The sequence below is a fragment of the Syngnathus scovelli genome, unplaced genomic scaffold (assembly GCF_024217435.2).
Source record: "Syngnathus scovelli strain Florida unplaced genomic scaffold, RoL_Ssco_1.2 HiC_scaffold_27, whole genome shotgun sequence".
Lineage (NCBI taxonomy): Eukaryota > Metazoa > Chordata > Actinopteri > Syngnathiformes > Syngnathidae > Syngnathus > Syngnathus scovelli.
Genome location: NW_026061362.1, coordinates 1,553,870 through 1,572,932, shown reverse-complemented (window position 1 = coordinate 1,572,932; position 19,063 = coordinate 1,553,870). Strand labels below are relative to the sequence as shown.

Genomic DNA, 19,063 nt, shown 5'->3' with positions numbered 1-19,063 from the left:
AAAATTCAAATCTGTGGGCGCAATGGCCTTGAGCGAGACAACGGATACAAACACGACGATTATCAACAGAAATATCTTTATTTTCTGCTTGCAAGTGGACCGTCTAGAGCGTACACGGTAAGTACAACTCATTGTGTTTTAAAAGATTTATGTTTGTGTAGTTTGCGTTGCGTTGTATCTGTGAATGTTGGTTGAGGCTAAATGTTAATGTTTAATTTCCTTCCTTTAGGTTCCACGGTGTTTGTTGGCTGTATGTTTTCCACTGCAAGAAGAGGCTCGTATCATTGACCAGCAGGAGCTACAATGGTGAGTACCCCTTTCGTCGTCCATTTATGTTAAACACTTCCTGTTTCATGTCTAACAGTACTCGATTTAACAAATAACCATAAATAAATACAGTGTGGGCAGTCAAGTTAACATATGTGATTATCCTGCCTAATATGTTTATCACAAATATGTCACTAATATGTTTATTTGTTTATCACAACACCTTTGGACCTTCAGCAATCGATTATTTCCCTTCATCTACATAGAGACAGAACGATGGTGTCTTAAACATCTCATTCATTTCACCAAATAACTTCACGCAGGTGGATAACGGCCGTCTCGGTCACGCTATGTTGCGTGATGCAGTTTTGAAGAACCAAATGCATTTATTCAATGAATAAGTCAAGCTAGATCTATGTTTATGATGTTGTACGTTACGGTACCGATTGAAGTTGAGTCCGAAGCCAGTGGAAAACAGCGCTGCGTTTGTGCTCTCCAGGTACAAATGTTGTGATCTCTGACTGACGACCGGGCGAGACTCGAGTAAGAGATGTCCAAACGAGCTCCGGCAGGGCGGGTCAAGGCGGAGCGAACGGACGCCTTTCAGGCCGCCAATGACGAGCTGAGAGCCAAACTGATGGACGTCCAGTTAGAACTTCAGCAGGAGAAGAACAAGGTGAAAACCTCAACAGACAGACACTGCCTTCCTCCCTGCCTGCTTCCCTGCCTGCCTCCCTGCCTGCCTCCCTGCCTGCCTGCCTCCCTGCTTGCCTCCCTCCCGGCCTCCCTCCCTCCCTCCCTCCCTCCCTCCCTCCCTCCCTCCCTCCCTCCCTCCCAGTTTCCCCGATGTAGATTTGACATGCGTGTGCCATGACTGTGTCAGCCTACGTCAACAAATGCACCGAGGACGTCAGCACCACTAAGAATATCATCACCCGGGGCAACCAACGACCCTGGATGACTGAGGAGGTACGTCAAACGCTACGAGCGCGGAACTCTGCCTTCAAGTCTGGCGACAAGGAGACACTGAGGACAGCGAGAGCCAACTTGAACCGTGCCATCAGGGTAGCGAAGCGAGACCACAGTCGAAAAATTCAGGATCGTTTCCACGACGCCAACAACACCAGGAGTATGTGGCAAGGCATACGGGCGATTACAGACTACAACTCACCCTCCCCCCCCGGTGGGTGAAGTTGATGCTGACTTTCTAAATGGTCTAAATAACTTCTTTGGGAGGTTCGAGGCACTAAACGGCACTCCAGCAGTTAAAACTGTCCCCCATCAGGAAGAGGAGGTACTCTGCCTTGACTCCGCCGATGTGTTGAAGACCCTGAGGAGAGTCAACCCCCGTAAGGCCCCTGGCCCCGACAACATTCCTGGGCGTGTGTTCAGGGAATGTGCAAGTCAGCTGGCTGGGGTCATCACAGACATTTTTAACACCTCGCTGGGCCAAGCCACAGTGCCAGCGTGCTTTAAGACTGCCTCCATCATTCCGGTGCCGAAGAAACCTCAAATCACCTCATTTAATGATTACCGGCCTGTTGCACTGACTCCGGTCATGATGAAGTGCTTCGAACGGCTGCTTAAAGATCACATCGTTTCCAGACTCCCCCCATTATTTGACCCGTTCCAGTTTGCCGACCGGCAAAACCGCTCCACTCAGGACGCCATCTCCTCCGTTCTTCACCTGAGCCTGGCTCACCTGGAGGAGAAGAACACCCATGTTCGGATGCTGTTCCTGGACTTCAGCTCAGCGTTTAACACCATCATCCCACAGCATCTAGTAGGAAAATTGGAACACCTGGGCTTCAACACCCCCCTTCGCAACTGGCTGCTAGACTTCCTCACCAACAGACCTCAGTCAGTCCGGGTCGGACAGAACACCTCTGATGTCATCACCCTCAGCACAGGCTCCCCTCAGGGCTGCGTCCTGAGCCCCCTGCTGTTCACCCTGATGACACACGACTGCGTCCCCAGGTTCACCACCAATCACATCGTGAAGTTCGCAGACGACACAACGGCGGTGGGGCTCATCAGAGACAACAACGACCTGGACTACAGAGAGGAGGTGGAGCAGCTGGTGGGCTGGTGCAGAGACAACAGCCTGATCCTGAATGTGGAGAAGATGAAGGAGATCATCGTCGACTTCAGGAAAAACCAGCCTCACCACGCTCCACTGATCATCAACAGCTCAGCTGTGGAGGTGGTCAGCAGCACCAAATTCCTGGGGGTCCACATCACAGAAGACCTCACCTGGACTATGAACACTACGGCACTGATCAAGAGGGCACAGAAGCGCTTGTACTTCCTGCGGAGGATGAGGAGAGCCCACCTGCCCCCACCCATCATGAGGACGTTCTACAGGAGCACCATAGAGAGCATTCTGACAAGCTGACTCTCTGTGTGGTGTGGAGGCTGCACCGCCTCCGATTGGAAGAACGTGAGGAGAGTGGTGAGGACAGCAGAGAGGATCATAGGGGCTCCTCTTCCCTCCATTCAGGACATTTCATCTCAGCGCTGCATGTCCGGTGCCCGTAACATCAACAATGACCCATCACACCCCCACCATGGACTGTTCTCCCTGCTGCCCTCTGGGAAGAGGTTTCGCACAATCCGCTGCAGGTCCACCAGGTTCTGCAACAGCTTTTTCCCTGCTGTCATCAGACTGTTGAACATTAGAACTGTTGAGCTCTAAACTGAACTCTGCATCACACATTCACAGAACTGTACTTTATGACACTACGGACCTCTATCTTGCACTATCTCGCACTACCAACTTTACTGAACTTGTGTAAACCCTTTAAATAGAAGTTTAATACATGGTTTAGCATTCCTCTGCACACTCTTGAATACTGTTTTGCCTACTTGCACTATTGCATAATTAGCACTGCTGCACTTTATACTTATTTGTAATATATATATATATATACAGTATATGTATATATATATTTTCATAGGATATGTTACTTCTATTCAACTGCAATATCACTACTTTGTTGTAAGCCGTGTGCAACGAAATTTCGTTTTGTATGCACCATGTGCAGACAAGATGACAATAAAGTTTGTCTAAGTCATGTCAGGTCAGCTGTCTGGAGAGAGAGAGAAGTCAGGACCTGCGGGCGGAGCACCACCGTGCCACCGCCGCCATGACGGAACTCAAAAGCAAACTCCATGAGGAGAAGCAGAAAGAGTTAGCCGTTACCAGGGAAACATTACTGCGGCAGCATGAAATGGAGCTGATGAGAGTGATCAAAATCAAAGATGGAGAGATCCAGCGACTGAATGCCTTGGTCCTCAGCCTGAGGGACGGCTCCATGGACAAGGTGATCCGCTCAATCCGTGTCTGACTATCCGCACGCCACGTCGGGCTCCGATGCGGCCGCTACCGTATTGTGTAGCTTGTCCTCAGTAAGCGTCGCGGCGCTCCGTTGCGGTCTCAACGGCCCGATGTGGCGCAATGTCTGCTCAGGTGAGGAGCGGGGGCGCTTTGCTGGCGGAAGTGGAGGAGACGCGGCGGTGTCGGGAGACCGAGCGGTGTCGCCTCCACCAGGAGCGCGGAAGAAGCCCTGGCAGCGGCCCAGCAGGCCTGGCAGTCCCGAGCGGCCGAGCTCCGATCGGCTCATCACCAGCATCGGGAGGAGCTGAGCCGAACCAAGAGAGACTGCGAGAGGGAGATCCGCCGACTGGTAGGACTGATCAGATGCGCGGTGCGTGGCTATGTTCCCAATTTCGTTGTATACCTGCAGTGCAATGACACCTAAGGCATTCTATTCTATTCTATTTCACAAGAAGAAAACGTCCGGTTGCTCGCTTCGCTTTTGTCACAGCAATGGTGTTCTAGTCGATTCAAGATAAAAATTGGCCGGTTGCTCTCTTTGTTTTTGTCACAATTCTGGCAAATGAGTTTGCCCGCCTGCCTGAGCGCTCCCCGTTTGTACATCCAGATGGATGAGATCAAGCTGAAAGACAGAGCGGTTAGTGTTTTGGATAAATTCCTGGGGCCGGCCACGTCCACCGCCTTCAGCTGCAGACTCAGGCTGCCGAGCAGCAGATCGCTGCCCTGAGGGATTCCCAAAGGGCGGGCCTAAACTACCCTGGAAGTGGGGTCAACGGCGCTACTAGCAATCCTCTTCATAGCGTAAGCCACCTCATCACACACTTGCAGTACGCGTGACTTAGTTCGTTGCTGGAGGAAGGTAGCACAAAAACAGTTTTGAACTTTGAACGAGTGGTTGTGTGTGTGTGTTGCGGGGCGTTTTCAGTCTCAGGAGGATCGGGACACGCGAAGGTTTCATCTGAAAATCGCTGAGCTCAGCGCAGTCATCAGGAAACTGGAGGATCGAAACGCCCTGCTTTCTGAAGAGCGCAATGAACTGGTAATTTATTGACGGCACGCTTGAAGGTTTGCGCTACGTTTGATGCGCGCCATCCAGCGAGGCACCCATTGCGCTTGCTTATTAGTTGAGCGGCGCGGCGAGTCGGTTGCCTGGTAGATGTCTTTTATTGGGAGCCAAAGCCACGATTCCGTTCAAACCGATGCAAAAGGAATGGATACGTTCTGGCCCGCGTGTTGTGCGTCTTTCGCATCCCGCACTTCATGCTTGCAGCTTAAGCGACTGAGAGAAACAGAAAGCCAGTTTCTGCCACTCCTGTACAAAAACAAACGCCTGAGCAGGAAGAATGAAGAACTCTCACTGGTGCTGTGTCGCCTTGAAAACAAAGTGCGCTTTGTCACCCAGGAGAACGAGGAGATGGCAAGCTTGGTAAGTCGACGCGGACAACGGCGGCGTGCCAACAGAGTCCACTGCATTTGTGTTCCACAGAGAAGGCCTAGTTCGCTCAATGACCTGGAGCGCGGTTGCGGCCAGCAGGACGGTGAAATGGAGTTCCTTCAAGTTGTGGAGCAGCGGCACATCATCGACGACTTGTCCAAGGTCTTCAGGCAGGTGACTCGGTGCACGTACGGCAGCGCCGCGCTCGCTCGCTGTCGCCAGGAAACCTTTTCCGTCCAAAGCTTGGCCGGCGGCCGCCATCCAAAAAATTGGCCCCTTAAACTCCGACCTTTCAAGCAGGAGCATTGTGCGCACGCGTTTGAACACGCTTTAGACTTGTTTTGCCGTTTTCAGCAGCTCAAAGCTCCCGTTTTGTCAGCGCCTTTGCCACTCGCTGTGCGCTGAAAACGACGGACTCGCCCGGCTGCTCAGCCCGTCAACCATGAGCCGCGAGCGCGACGTCATTGTCCGTAGGCAGCTAGTGGCAAAATGCACCCTGTTAGAGTTGCGCTCGCTCCAACTTATTTTGCAAGAACCACACGGGAGACAAGTAAGTTCTTTTGGACACCTGCAGGTGGAGAGTCCATCCGTTGTACGAATGAAGTCTGACTCTCGGCTCCCGCACGAGCATTTTTATTAAGAGAAACAGGGTGGGTGTAAGAGTGGATTGAATAGAGAAAGCCCTTGACCTCTAGTCAAAACATAGCAAGGGATGTTTTACGACTTTGTGTAGGAAGGGATAAGCGATAGGGATAAATAAGGGATAAATAATATTATTTATTACAGGTTGCAGTCAAAGTCAAAGCAACATAATCATACGATAAAGATAATCTGGAAAACCCTGACACACCCTGTAGTTGTCACTTTTGGAAAAGACGAGCGTCCCTCCAATCATCGCCGGTGACGGGTTTTTCAGGCTCTGGAGACAGGAGCTCATGTCAGAAATGTCATCGTGAGTCGCGTTTGTTTCTGCGCCGGAGCCGTTCGTTCCCTTTGCATCCAAAGAATCTCAAAGGCGGATTATTTGTGTCGACAGGAGAGAGATTTGCTGCTACGATACCGACGTCGAGAATCTCTGAGGAGGAACAAAGCGTGAGGTCCTGCAAGGTGAGTCTGTTTGTTTGCGGCTGCTTGGTGTTGCGCAAGATGAAATGGCCTTTTTCTCGCTATCGTTCCTCTCGTCGATTCATCGTGAGGTGTCGCTTCAGTTTGTTCAGAGAGATGTTTGCTTCCGCGCCCGCAGGTCATCGAAACATTTTACGGCTACGACGAAGACGTGTTGGTGGACTCGGACGGATCGTCCTTGTCTTTTCACACCGACAGAACCCCCGACACGGAACCCGAAGAGGTAGCCCGCCATTTCTGCCAGCGTATTGGCGCCAAACATTCCTCTTCAGCCTGGAATCGGACTCGTCTTTGCGTCGCGGGTGCTTTGTCGCCGGTCTGACTGATTCTGGTACTAGTGCTGTGTTGCATTGGTGTGTGCATGAGGAGGCGGAGCTTCGCTACCGCCAGCTGACGCAAGAATATCAAGCGCTGCAACGAGCCTACGCTCTGCTAGCCCAGACCAGCGGAGGGGACTACGACGCCGAGAAGGAGATCAAGGTGGCGCCCCTTCCCGCAACCCCCGGCCGGGTCGCAGCCTCCCCGTTCTCACCCAGCCTCGGGTGTTCTCTGGTCTGAAAGGAGGAGGAGGAGCCTCCCTCCTCCTCCTTTCAGACCAGAGAAAAGCTGATGGTAGTGTCAAACGCACCTCTTTCAATAATCACTCTTCCCTTAAATATCTACGAAAGTTATTTAATTCTCTAACATGTTCGGAGTTACTTTTTACGCGGCCCGTCAAAAGGGGAAACGGGCCTGCGCCCTTCAAATAATTAAATTACTTTCAGTTCTACACCAAACCGATAATCCGATTCAAACACTTCCGTTAATTTATTCAGACGAAGCAAACTTTCAAACGGATTGAAATTCACTCGTGTCTCAAATAACTACGAAAGTTATTCAATTCTCTAAAATTGTCTGATGTTACTTTTATTTATTACGGTCCTATGTTATACCATAATAACCCCCCGCACATTAATCAAATTGTCAAATCAACCCCGAACCATCGATTGTACATTCAGTACAAATCAGCGCACAACAAAGTAGATGAATATACACAACACATTTATTGAAGAAACATGAAATAGAATTACAAATCTTAATCACTCCAGAAACCGAACAATTTCACCCACTGATACCCGTGTTAATAAAATCATTCAATCCCAGAACAATTCGATTGCAAAACACAGTTCATGAAAGAGGGAATCAATTTTTAGCCAAGCAAAGAAATCAAGAAGTAAAAATCACATTTGTGCTTCTCCAAACAATTTATGTCACGCCACTATTCTCATAGTGACGGGTCCCTTGATCGAATTGACTAACAATATTGCTTTAAGCTGTTACAGAATACATTTTTAGCCAAGCAAAGAAATCAAAAAGTAAAAATCACATTTGTGCGTCCATGCGTGACTCACAATCCGACACCGTGTTCCTGTTTTATTTCTATTTTAACTTGCTTAGCTTATTTTGGCCCCTTTTTTGGTCTCATGTTTTGGTCTGGCGCCATCTTTTGGACAAATTTGGAATTTCAGCTCTGCCAATTTATTCCTGTGAACAATCCATATTTTACCATTTGCACCATCCCTTCCCCCCATGTTACATGACAGTAGAAATGGGTCACTATCAAAGCAGAGTAGCAGATCTGGAGTCAGCGCTGAAGCAACAAGGACAGGTAAGCTTATCAATGAGCACACCTTTTTCTCAGACAAAATAGCTACATTCTTCAGTCACTCATTCGTCTGGCATTACTGGACCAACACCCCCCCCCCCTGAACGTGGCTGGGAAAATGTGGAGAAAAGCAAATGTCATTTTCCAGTCAACCAAAGAATTTGTGGATGAAAATGACACAACATTCCAAAGCTGTCCACGCGTTTGTCTCTTCTAGAATGTCAAGTGGGTGGAGGAGAAGCAGCTGCTGCGTCAGAGCAATCAGCAGTTGGCCGAAAAGGTGACGGAAAGAAAGGCGCTGGGCGGAGTCGCTTGGCGTCACACCCGTCCGGAAGCCCCGCAGATGAGGTCTGACTGTCTTTTCAGGTCAGGCGGATGGAGGCGGAAGAAGCGCGTCTGAAAGAGCACATCCAGGATATCCGAGACCAGAACGAACTGCTTGAGTTCCGCATCCTGGAGCTGGAGGTGGGAAGACTCGCACAAGCGTTTTGAGGCCAGAGATGTGACGGACGGACGGACGGACGGACGGATGCATGCCTCTGCCTTTCAGGAGAGGGAGTGGCGCTCCCCCGTCTTGAAGTTTCTGCAAGTCCGTTTCCCAGACGGCCTCAGCCCTTTGCAGATCTACTGCGAGGCCGACGGCGTGAGCGTACGTAAGGCGTCCCTCGCAACCCTAACCTTAACCTGAGGTCCCAGAACACCTTACATTGCTCCTTGCGCCTTTCCCCAGGACATCGTCATCAGTGATCTGATGAAGAAGCTGGACATCCTGGGCGATAACGCCGTAAGTGTATGTCGAACTCCTTATGTTCGCACTCCACGAGACTCGGCGGCTCAAATGTGACTTTTGGAAGGCTTTGCGCTGAAAGAACCTTGTTGACGCTGTGCCTTTGGGCTCTTGCAGAATCTCACCAACGAGGAGCAGGTGGTCGTGATTCACGCCAGGACCCTTCCCACCCTAGCCGAGAAGGTAACGCGCACGTCCACGCACGCTCTCGCATTCTGCTTATGTGACAGCAGCCTTTCCTCAGTGGTTAGAATACATCAAAGTGACCAAGTCAGCACTTCAACAGAAGATGTTGGACATTGAAAGTGAGAAGGTAGACAGACACGCGACATCAGCCAAGGGGAACTCGGGGCAATGTGCCCCAACAATTCTGACCTTGAGCTGTGCTAGGATATGTTCTGCAACCAGAAGGGCTACCTGGATGAAGAGTTGGACTTCAGGAAGCGTTCCATGGACCAGGCTCATAAGGTAAGCCGCCCTCAAATCTCCCGCCGGACTACTGATGGACGAGGATTGCGGCCCAGAGGATCATGGAGCTGGAGGCCATGTTGTACGAGGCGCTACCGCAGCGGGACTGCCCCGCCACGGACGGCGAAAAAGCCAGCCACGCTGGCGTGAATGACGTGCTGACGGCGGATCAGAGACAAGAGCTTAGGAGCGCCGTGGACCAATGGAAGCGAGCCCTGATGTGGGAGTTGAGGGAGCGCGACGCTTGCATCCTCCAAGAGAGAATGGATCTGCTGCACAGCGCGCAACAGGTAAGGGCCCAAAGCCAGCCCGGCACTTACTTGCACGCTTACTGGCTTTTGAAGGCTACTTTCCATTTGTCCGTCCTAGAGGAACAAAGAGCTGAAAGAATTCATCGAAGCTCACAAGAGACAAATCAAACAATTGGAGGAGAAGTTTCTGTTTCTCTTTCTAGTCTTCTCCTTGGCCTTCATTCTGTGGCCCTAACACCAGCTGGTGAGTGAGCTCCAGCGGCACCGCACTCGACACCTCCGATACACTGCCAGCCGGTCTCAGACGTTGGCAGACGCTCCGATGCCGACGTATACCCCCCGCCACGGTGACAGAGGCACCGCGTCACACCGGCGCTCATCCAATCAGAAGGCAGGAAAGGCAAATTCACATGCAGGGCACTCTTGAACCAGAAGAGAGCGCCACAAAAAACGGTTGTTGCCCCAAACGCGCACTAAAAAGGGTCAGAATAACAAGAGTCCCACCGGCCAGCCGGGGCCACCCGTCCATCCATTTCTTCAGGGGGGGAAAAAATTGGAGTCACCGGTGAGTACATTTTGCATTTAGCTCTGCTTTTCTGCTTCTGTCTTCAAGTGTGTGGCATCCTGCGACCAAAGATTCAGCCAACCCCAAAGCGGTTGACCTCAACGTCCCACCACCATTCCTACCAGAGCAGGTGACGTGATGCTTTGGACATCCTTCCGTCTCAGATGCCCAAAAGTACTCTTTGCCACATCTGCGGCAATACGGTGTCTTTTCAAAGGTGCAAATAAATCCAGCGTGGGCGGAACACGCACGTCTTCGGTTTTTCCCGCTTTGTTTGTGTGACAGCTGTTGTGAAAATTTTACACAAATAAAGTTGTATAGTACAGGTTTGGCCAAGCCGCAACTCCCGAACCGCATGCGGCTCTTTTATGTTCATATCAACATTTGTGTGTGTGTGTGTAGGTGTGTGTGTGTGTGTGTGTGGGGGGGGGGGGGTTGTGCGTGTTGGCTTCACTTGAGTTCAATTTAGTATTTTCGTCAAAAGCGCATGTGGTGAAATTCCACAAAGTAGGATGGGCAAACACATTCCAGTAAACTATTAGTGTCAATTGGGCTCTCGAAATGGCAGGGAAAAGATGCACAGCAAAACGAAAATATGTAGATGAACACAGGACGTTTTTATCAGAGTGGGAAAGTTTCTATTTTTTGTTGAACGTGATGGCAAACCATTCTGCCTGATACGTCAGACCTCAGCGCATTTCAAAGATTCAAATCTTCAGCGCCATGCACTTCAGCTCACTCCATGCTAACATTGATCAGGCGTCGAACCCGCAACATCATGCTTAAGAGGTGGACATGCTAACCAGTGCGCCATTATGTCAACGCATAACAACTGTAAGAACTTCCGCCGGAATTCAAATCCGCGGGGAGAGTTAACTTGTTTAAAAGGGAGTGGGCAGAAGAATTATTTAATTTATTTAAATCTATTTGGAGTGTGCGCCATTATGTCAATGCATAACAACTGTAAGTCTACTAAACAAAACAGCGGTTGCTATATGACGTCTGCCACGTCGTGGTCACGTGACGCGGACGTGACGTCGACGCCTACTTTACATCCCACCGATCACAGGACCCCTCGGCTGCATAACCGCGCCCCCTTCCCAACCAATCGGATTTGCTATACGCGAAAACGACGCCAATGGGCGGGCTCTTCCGCCAGAATTTAAATCCGTGGGCGTGGCTCGCAACAGGAAGTAGGAAAATGGCGATGTTGACAAAGACACAGCGGATGGTAACATACGACTAACGAGAGAAATATTTTTATTTTCTGCTTGCAACTGGACCGTCCAGAGCGTACACGGTAAGTACAACTCATCGTTTTTAAAAAGAAGTACTTTTGTTGCCCTGAAAAGCGAGTGAGTGTGGCGTTTGGGGGGAACGTCGAATTTCGACGATTCTTTCTGGTCAACGGTTGTAAATGATTGCGTTGATTAAAAAAGAAAACTTGATGTAACTCTACTTTTAACTGCCGTTTCAGATAAGCGGGTATTACGTCGCAGTCATGTGCCGCGGATATGACGTAATTGGCTGAACTTCCACCAAAATTCAAATCTGTTGGCGCGATGGCCGTGAGCCACTGAGCAACGACGAATATCAACAGAAATATCTTTATTTTCTGCTTGCAACTGGACCGTCTACAGCGTACACGGTAAGTAACACTCATTGTGTTTAAAGAGATTTACGTTTGTAATAGCAACGTGTAGCTGAGGCGCTAGCAGAAGTGTAGCCGCGTTGCGTTGTACGTGTGAATATTGGTCCAGGCGAAATGTTAATGTTTAATTTCATTCCTTTAGGTTCCACGGTGTTTGTTGGCTGCAAGTTTTCCACTGCAAGAAGAGGCTCGTATCATTGACCAGGAGCGAGCTACAACGGTGAGTAGCCATAACATTTATGTTAAACACTTCCTATTTCATGTCTAACAGTACTTGATTTAACAAATAACCATAAATAAATACAGTGTGGGCACTGAAGTTAACATATGTGATTATACTGCCTAATCTGTCACCGAGTATATTGTTGCAAAGTAATATAAGATCCAAAGTTGTAATTCAGAATAGTTTTCAAAAGAAGGCCATTAGAATTATATACAAGTCTGATTACCCTGAACATAACAACAAGCTATTAATTAAATCACAAATTCTTCAATTCAAAGATTTGGTAGATTATCAGAATAATAATGTCTAACAGTAATTGATTTAACACATCACGATAAGTAGATTGAGTGTGGGCACTCTCAAGTTAACATATGTGATTATACTGCCTAATCTGTTACAGAGTATGTTGTTGCCAAGTAATGTAGAATAGATCCAAAGTAGTAATCCAGAATAGTTTTGAAAAGGCCATTAGAATAATAAACAAATCTGATTACCTTGAACATAATAGTTAAGTGTTGAATATGTCCTATGAAGTCAAAATTTGGCACCATCATGTGGTGAAATTTGGAATTGCATCACATCCAATTTTGCCTGGGAACAAACAGATTAAATAAATCTTAGACTTAAATAAGCCACTCCTTCTCAAACAAGTAAACTCTGCCCATTTTGCGCAGTAGATGGTCTGTTAATATCTAGTATTTAGACAAAGTCATAATTTAAATTGCTTTTAACCTTCATTCATCGCTTCAACCAACATTACTCGCTCTTATTACCAACTTGTATCGATTTAACTGAGCGTTTAATACTTCCTATCAGGTCTCAAGTCAAGATTTGGCAAAATACAATTTCAGCAAATCCAATTTTGCCAGGCAACAAAAAGAGATTAAATAAACTAAATAAGTCTTCTTCCCATTAAATAAATCAGAAAAGTCTGTCTTGCAACCAGTCCTCTTCAAACAAGTAAAGTCTGCCCGTTTTGTGCCGTAGATTTTGTGTCTATGCCTAGTATTTATACAAAATCATAATTTAAACGACTTCATTCCTTCATTCACTTTGGAAATTTGGAATTGCAGCAAATCGAATTTTGCCAGGGAACAAAAATAGATCAATTAAACTAAATAAGTCTTCTTCCCATTAAATAAATTAAAAAAGTCTGTCTTGTAACCAGTCCTTTTCAAACAAGTAAAGTCTGCCCATTTTGTGCCGTAGATTTTGTGTTTATGCCTAGTATTTATACAAAATCATAATTTAAAGGATTTCATTCCTTCATTCACTTTGGAAATTTGGAATTGCAGCACGTCAAATTTTGCCTGGGAAGAAAAGTAGATTAAATAAATTTAATAAGTCTTACTACTTCCCAATAAATAAATTAAATACGTCTTACTTGTTCCCACTCCTTTTCAAAAAAGTAGTTTAAAACGAGGGCCCTTCACTCAACCTTTAACCTCAACACCGCACGTCACATTGTGTTGTATCTGTGAATGTTGGTTGTGGCCAAATGATAGTTTTCTTTCATTCGTTTAGGTTCCACGGTGTTTGTTGGCTATATGTTTTCCACTGTCAGAAGGATGAAAATACAAAGTACAACGCTTGGACGTGGGCGACGACGTCACCGGTGAGTCCTTCCTTCCTATTTATTTACCTTCTAGGTGCTAGGTGCCGCACTGAACAACATTATGCCGCACTGAACAACATTATGCCGCACTGAACAACACCATGCCGCACTGAACAACACCATGCCGCACTGAACAACATTATGCCGCACTGAACACCATGCCGCACTGAACAACACCATCCCGCACTGAACAACACCATCCCGCACTGAACAACACCATCCCGCACTGAACAACACCATGCCGCACTGAACAACACCATGCCGCACTGAACAACACCATGCCGCACTGAACAACACCATGCCGCACTGAACAACACCATGCCGCACTGAACAACACCATGCCGCACTGAACAACACCATGCCGCACTGAACAACACCATCCCGCACTGAACAACATTATGCCGCACTGAACAACATTATGCCGCACTGAACAACATTATGCCGCACTGAACAACATTATGCCGCACTGAACAACATTATGCCGCACTGAAAAACACCATGCCGCACTGAACAACACCATGCCGCACTGAACAACACCATGCCGCACTGAACAACACCATGCCGCACTGAACAACACCATGCCGCACTGAACAACACCATGCCGCACTGAACAACACCATGCCGCACTGAACAACACCATGCCGCACTGAACAACACCATGCCGCACTGAACAACACCATGCCGCACTGAACAACACCATCCCACACTAAACAACACCATGCCGCACTGAACAACATTATGCCGCACTGAACAACATTATGCCGCACTGAACAACATTATGCCGCACTGAACAACATTATACCGCACTGAACAACATTATGCCGCACTGAACAACACTATGCCGCACTGAACAACACCATGCCGCACTGAACAACACCATGCCGCACTGAACAACACCATGCCGCACTGAACAACACCATGCCGCACTGAACAACACCATGCCGCACTGAACAACACCATGCCGCACTGAACAACACCATGCCGCACTGAACAACACCATGCAGCACTGAACAACATTATACCGCACTGAACAACATTATACCGCACTGAACAACATTATGCCGCACTGAACAACATCATGCCGCACTGAACAACACCATGTCGCACTGAACAACACCATGCCGCACTGAACTACACCATCCCGCACTGAACAACACCATCCCGCACTGAACAACACCATGCCGCACTGAACAACACCATGCCGCACTGAACAACACCATGCCGCACTGAACAACACCATGCCGCACTGAACAACACCATGCCGCACTGAACAACACCATGCCGCACTGAACAACACCATGCCGCACTGAACAACACCATGCCGCACTGAACAACACCATGCCGCACTGAACAACACCATGCCGCACTGAACAACACCATGCCGCACTGAACAACACCATGCCGCACTGAACAACACCATCCCGCACTGAACAACACCATGCAGCACTGAACAACACCATGCAGCACTGAACAACATTATGCCGCACTGAACAACATTATGCCGCACTGAACAACACTATGCCGCACTGAACAACACCATGCCGCACTGAACAACATTATGCCGCACTGAACAACATTATGCCGCACTGAACACCATGCCGCACTGAACAACACCATCCCGCACTGAACAACACCATGCCGCACTGAACAACACCATGCCGCACTGAACAACACCATGCCGCACTGAACAACACCATGCCGCACTGAACAACACCATGCCGCACTGAACAACACCATGCCGCACTGAACAACACCATGCCGCACTGAACAACACCATCCCGCACTGAACAACATTATGCCGCACTGAACAACATTATGCCGCACTGAACAACATTATGCCGCACTGAACAACATTATGCCGCACTGAACAACATTATGCCGCACTGAAAAACACCATGCCGCACTGAACAACACCATGCCGCACTGAACAACACCATGCCGCACTGAACAACACCATGCCGCACTGAACAACACCATGCCGCACTGAACAACACCATGCCGCACTGAACAGCACCATGCCGCACTGAACAGCACCATGCCGCACTGAACAACACCATGCCGCACTGAACAACACCATGCCGCACTGAACAACACCATGCCGCACTGAACAACACCATGCCCCACTGAACAACATTACGCCGCACTGAACAACACCATGCCGCACTTAACAACACCATGCCGCACTGAACAACACCATGCCGCACTGAACAACACCATTCCGCACTGAACAACACCATGCTGCACTGAACAACACGACACCGCACTGAACAACACGACACCGCACTGAACAACACCATGCCGCACTGAACAACACCATGCCGCACTGAACAACACCATGCCGCACTGAACAACACCATGCCGCACTGAACAACACCATGCCGCACTGAACAACACCATGCCGCACTGAACAACACCATGCCGCACTGAACAACACCATGCCGCACTGAACAACACCATGCCGCACTGAACAACATTATGCCGCACTGAACAACATTATGCCGCACTGAACAACATTATGCCGCACTGAACAACACCATGTCGCACTGAACAACACCATGCCGCACTGAACAACACCATCCCGCACTGAACAACACCATGCCACACTGAACTACACCATGCCGCACTGAACTACACCATGCCGCACTGAACTACACCATGCCGCACTGAACAACACCATGCCGCACTGAACAACACCATGCCGCACTGAACAACACCATGCCGCACTGAACAACACCATGCCGCACTGAACAACACCATGCCGCACTGAACAACACCATCCCGCACTGAACAACACCATGCCGCACTGAACAACATTATGCCCCACTGAACAACAATATACCGCACTGAACAACAATATACCGCACTGAACAACATTATGCCGCACTGAACAACACCATGCCGCACTGAACAACATTATGCCGCACTGAACAACATTATGCCGCACTGAACACCATGCCGCACTGAACACCATGCCGCACTGAACAACACCATGCCGCACTGAACAACACCATGCCGCACTGAACAACACCATGCCGCACTGAACAACACCATGCCGCACTGAACAACACCATCCCGCACTAAACACCATGCCGCACTGAACAACACCATGCCGCACTGAACAACACCATCCCGCACTGAACAACACCATGCCGCACTGAACAACACCATGCCACACTGAACAACACCATGCCGCACTGAACAACACCATGCCGCACTGAACAACACCATGCCGCACTGAACAACACCATGCCGCACTGAACAACACCATCCCGCACTGAACAACACCATCCCGCACTGAACAACATTATGCCGCACTGAACAACATTATGCCGCACTGAACAACATTATGCCGCACTGAACAACATCATGTCGCACTGAACAACACCATGCCGCACTGAACAACACCATGCCCCACTGAACAACATTACGCCGCACTGAACAATATTATGCCGCACTGAACAACACCATGCCGCACTGAACAACACCATGCCGCACTGAACAACACCATGCCGCACTGAACAACACCATGCCGCACTGAACAACACCATGCCGCACTGAACAACACCATGCCGCACTGAACAACAACATGCCGCACTGAACAACAACATGCCGCACTGAACAACACGACGCCGCACTGAACAACACTACGCCGCACAGAACAACACGACGCCGCACAGAATAACACAATACCGCACAGAACAACACCATGCCGCACAAACAGTTTTAGATAATATTACGTCGCAGTCATGCGACGCGGACATGACGTCAATAGGCGGAACTCATGGCAAAATTATAATCCGTGGGCGTGGCTTGCAACAGGAAGTAGGAAAGCGGCAATGCTGGCAAACAAGACACAGCGGTTAGTAACACGACGACTAACAAGACAAATATTTTTGTTTTCAGCTTGCAACTTGACCGTCTAGAGCGTACAAGGTAATTACAACTCATTGTTTTGAAAAATATGTTTTTTTGTTGGCCTGAAAAGCGAGGCAGTGTGGCATTTGGGAGGAACGTCGAACTCGGCGTCTGCTTCCAGCCACAGACGCCAAATTTCGACGATTATTTCGACTGGTCAACGTTTGTAAATTATTGCGTTGATCAAAAACTTTATTTAACTCTACTCTTAACTTTGCCGTTTCAGATATGCGGGTATTACACCGCGGAAATGACGTCAATAGGCTGAACTCTGGCCAAAATTCAAATCTGTGGGCGCAATGGCCTTGAGCGAGACAACGGATACAAACACGACGATTATCAACAGAAATATCTTTATTTTCTGCTTGCAAGTGGACCGTCTAGAGCGTACACGGTAAGTACAACTCATTGTGTTTTAAAAGATTTATGTTTGTGTAGTTTGCGTTGCGTTGTATCTGTGAATGTTGGTTGAGGCTAAATGTTAATGTTTAATTTCCTTCCTTTAGGTTCCACGGTGTTTGTTGGCTGTATGTTTTCCACTGCAAGAAGAGGCTCGTATCATTGACCAGCAGGAGCTACAATGGTGAGTACCCCTTTCGTCGTCCATTTATGTTAAACACTTCCTGTTTCATGTCTAACAGTACTCGATTTAACAAATAACCATAAATAAATACAGTGTGGGCAGTCAAGTTAACATATGTGATTATCCTGCCTAATATGTTTATCACAAATATGTCACTAATATGTTTATTTGTTTATCACAACACCTTTGGACCTTCAGCAATCGATTATTTCCCTTCATCTACATAGAGACAGAACGATGGTGTCTTAAACATCTCATTCATTTCACCAAATAACTTCACGCAGGTGGATAACGGCCGTCTCGGTCACGCTATGTTGCGTGATGCAGTTTTGAAGAACCAAATGCATTTATTCAATGAATAAGTCAAGCTAGATCTATGTTTATGATGTTGTACGTTACGGTACCGATTGAAGTTGAGTCCGAAGCCAGTGGAAAACAGCGCTGCGTTTGTGCTCTCCAGGTACAAATGTTGTGATCTCTGACTGACGACCGGGCGAGACTCGAGTAAGAGATGTCCAAACGAGCTCCGGCAGGGCGGGTCAAGGCGGAGCGAACGGACGCCTTTCAGGCCGCCAATGACGAGCTGAGAGCCAAACTGATGGACGTCCAGTTAGAACTTCAGCAGGAGAAGAACAAGGTGAAAACCTCAACAGACAGACACTGCCTTCCTCCCTGCCTGCTTCCCTGCCTGCCTCCCTGCCTGCCTCCCTGCCTGCCTGCCTCCCTGCTTGCCTCCCTCCCGCCCTCCCTCCCTCCCAGTTTCCCCGATGTAGATTTGACATGCGTGTGCCATGACTGTGTCAGCCTACGTCAACAAATGCACCGAGGACGTCAGCACCACTAAGAATATCATCACCCGGGGCAACCAACGACCCTGGATGACTGAGGAGGTACGTCAAACGCTACGAGCGCGGAACTCTGCCTTCAAGTCTGGCGACAAGGAGACACTGAGGACAGCGAGAGCCAACTTGAACCGTGCCATCAGGGTAGCGAAGCGAGACCACAGTCGAAAAATTCAGGATCGTTTCCACGACGCCAACAACACCAGGAGTATGTGGCAAGGCATACGGGCGATTACAGACTACAACTCACCCTCCCCCCCCGGTGGGTGAAGTTGATGCTGACTTTCTAAATGGTCTAAATAACTTCTTTGGGAGGTTCGAGGCACTAAACGGCACTCCAGCAGTTAAAACTGT

General features: G+C 48.7%; 1 long non-coding RNA gene across 1 annotated transcript; it reads left to right on the top strand.

The window, feature by feature from the left end:
• Positions 1 to 6,069: 6,069 nt before the first annotated feature.
• Positions 6,070 to 6,644, top strand: LOC137839925 (uncharacterized). The gene is made up of 3 exons (XR_011086320.1): positions 6,070 to 6,146; positions 6,283 to 6,387; positions 6,531 to 6,644. It is a non-coding gene; the product is annotated as an uncharacterized lncRNA (long non-coding RNA).
• Positions 6,645 to 19,063: the final 12,419 nt, after the last annotated feature.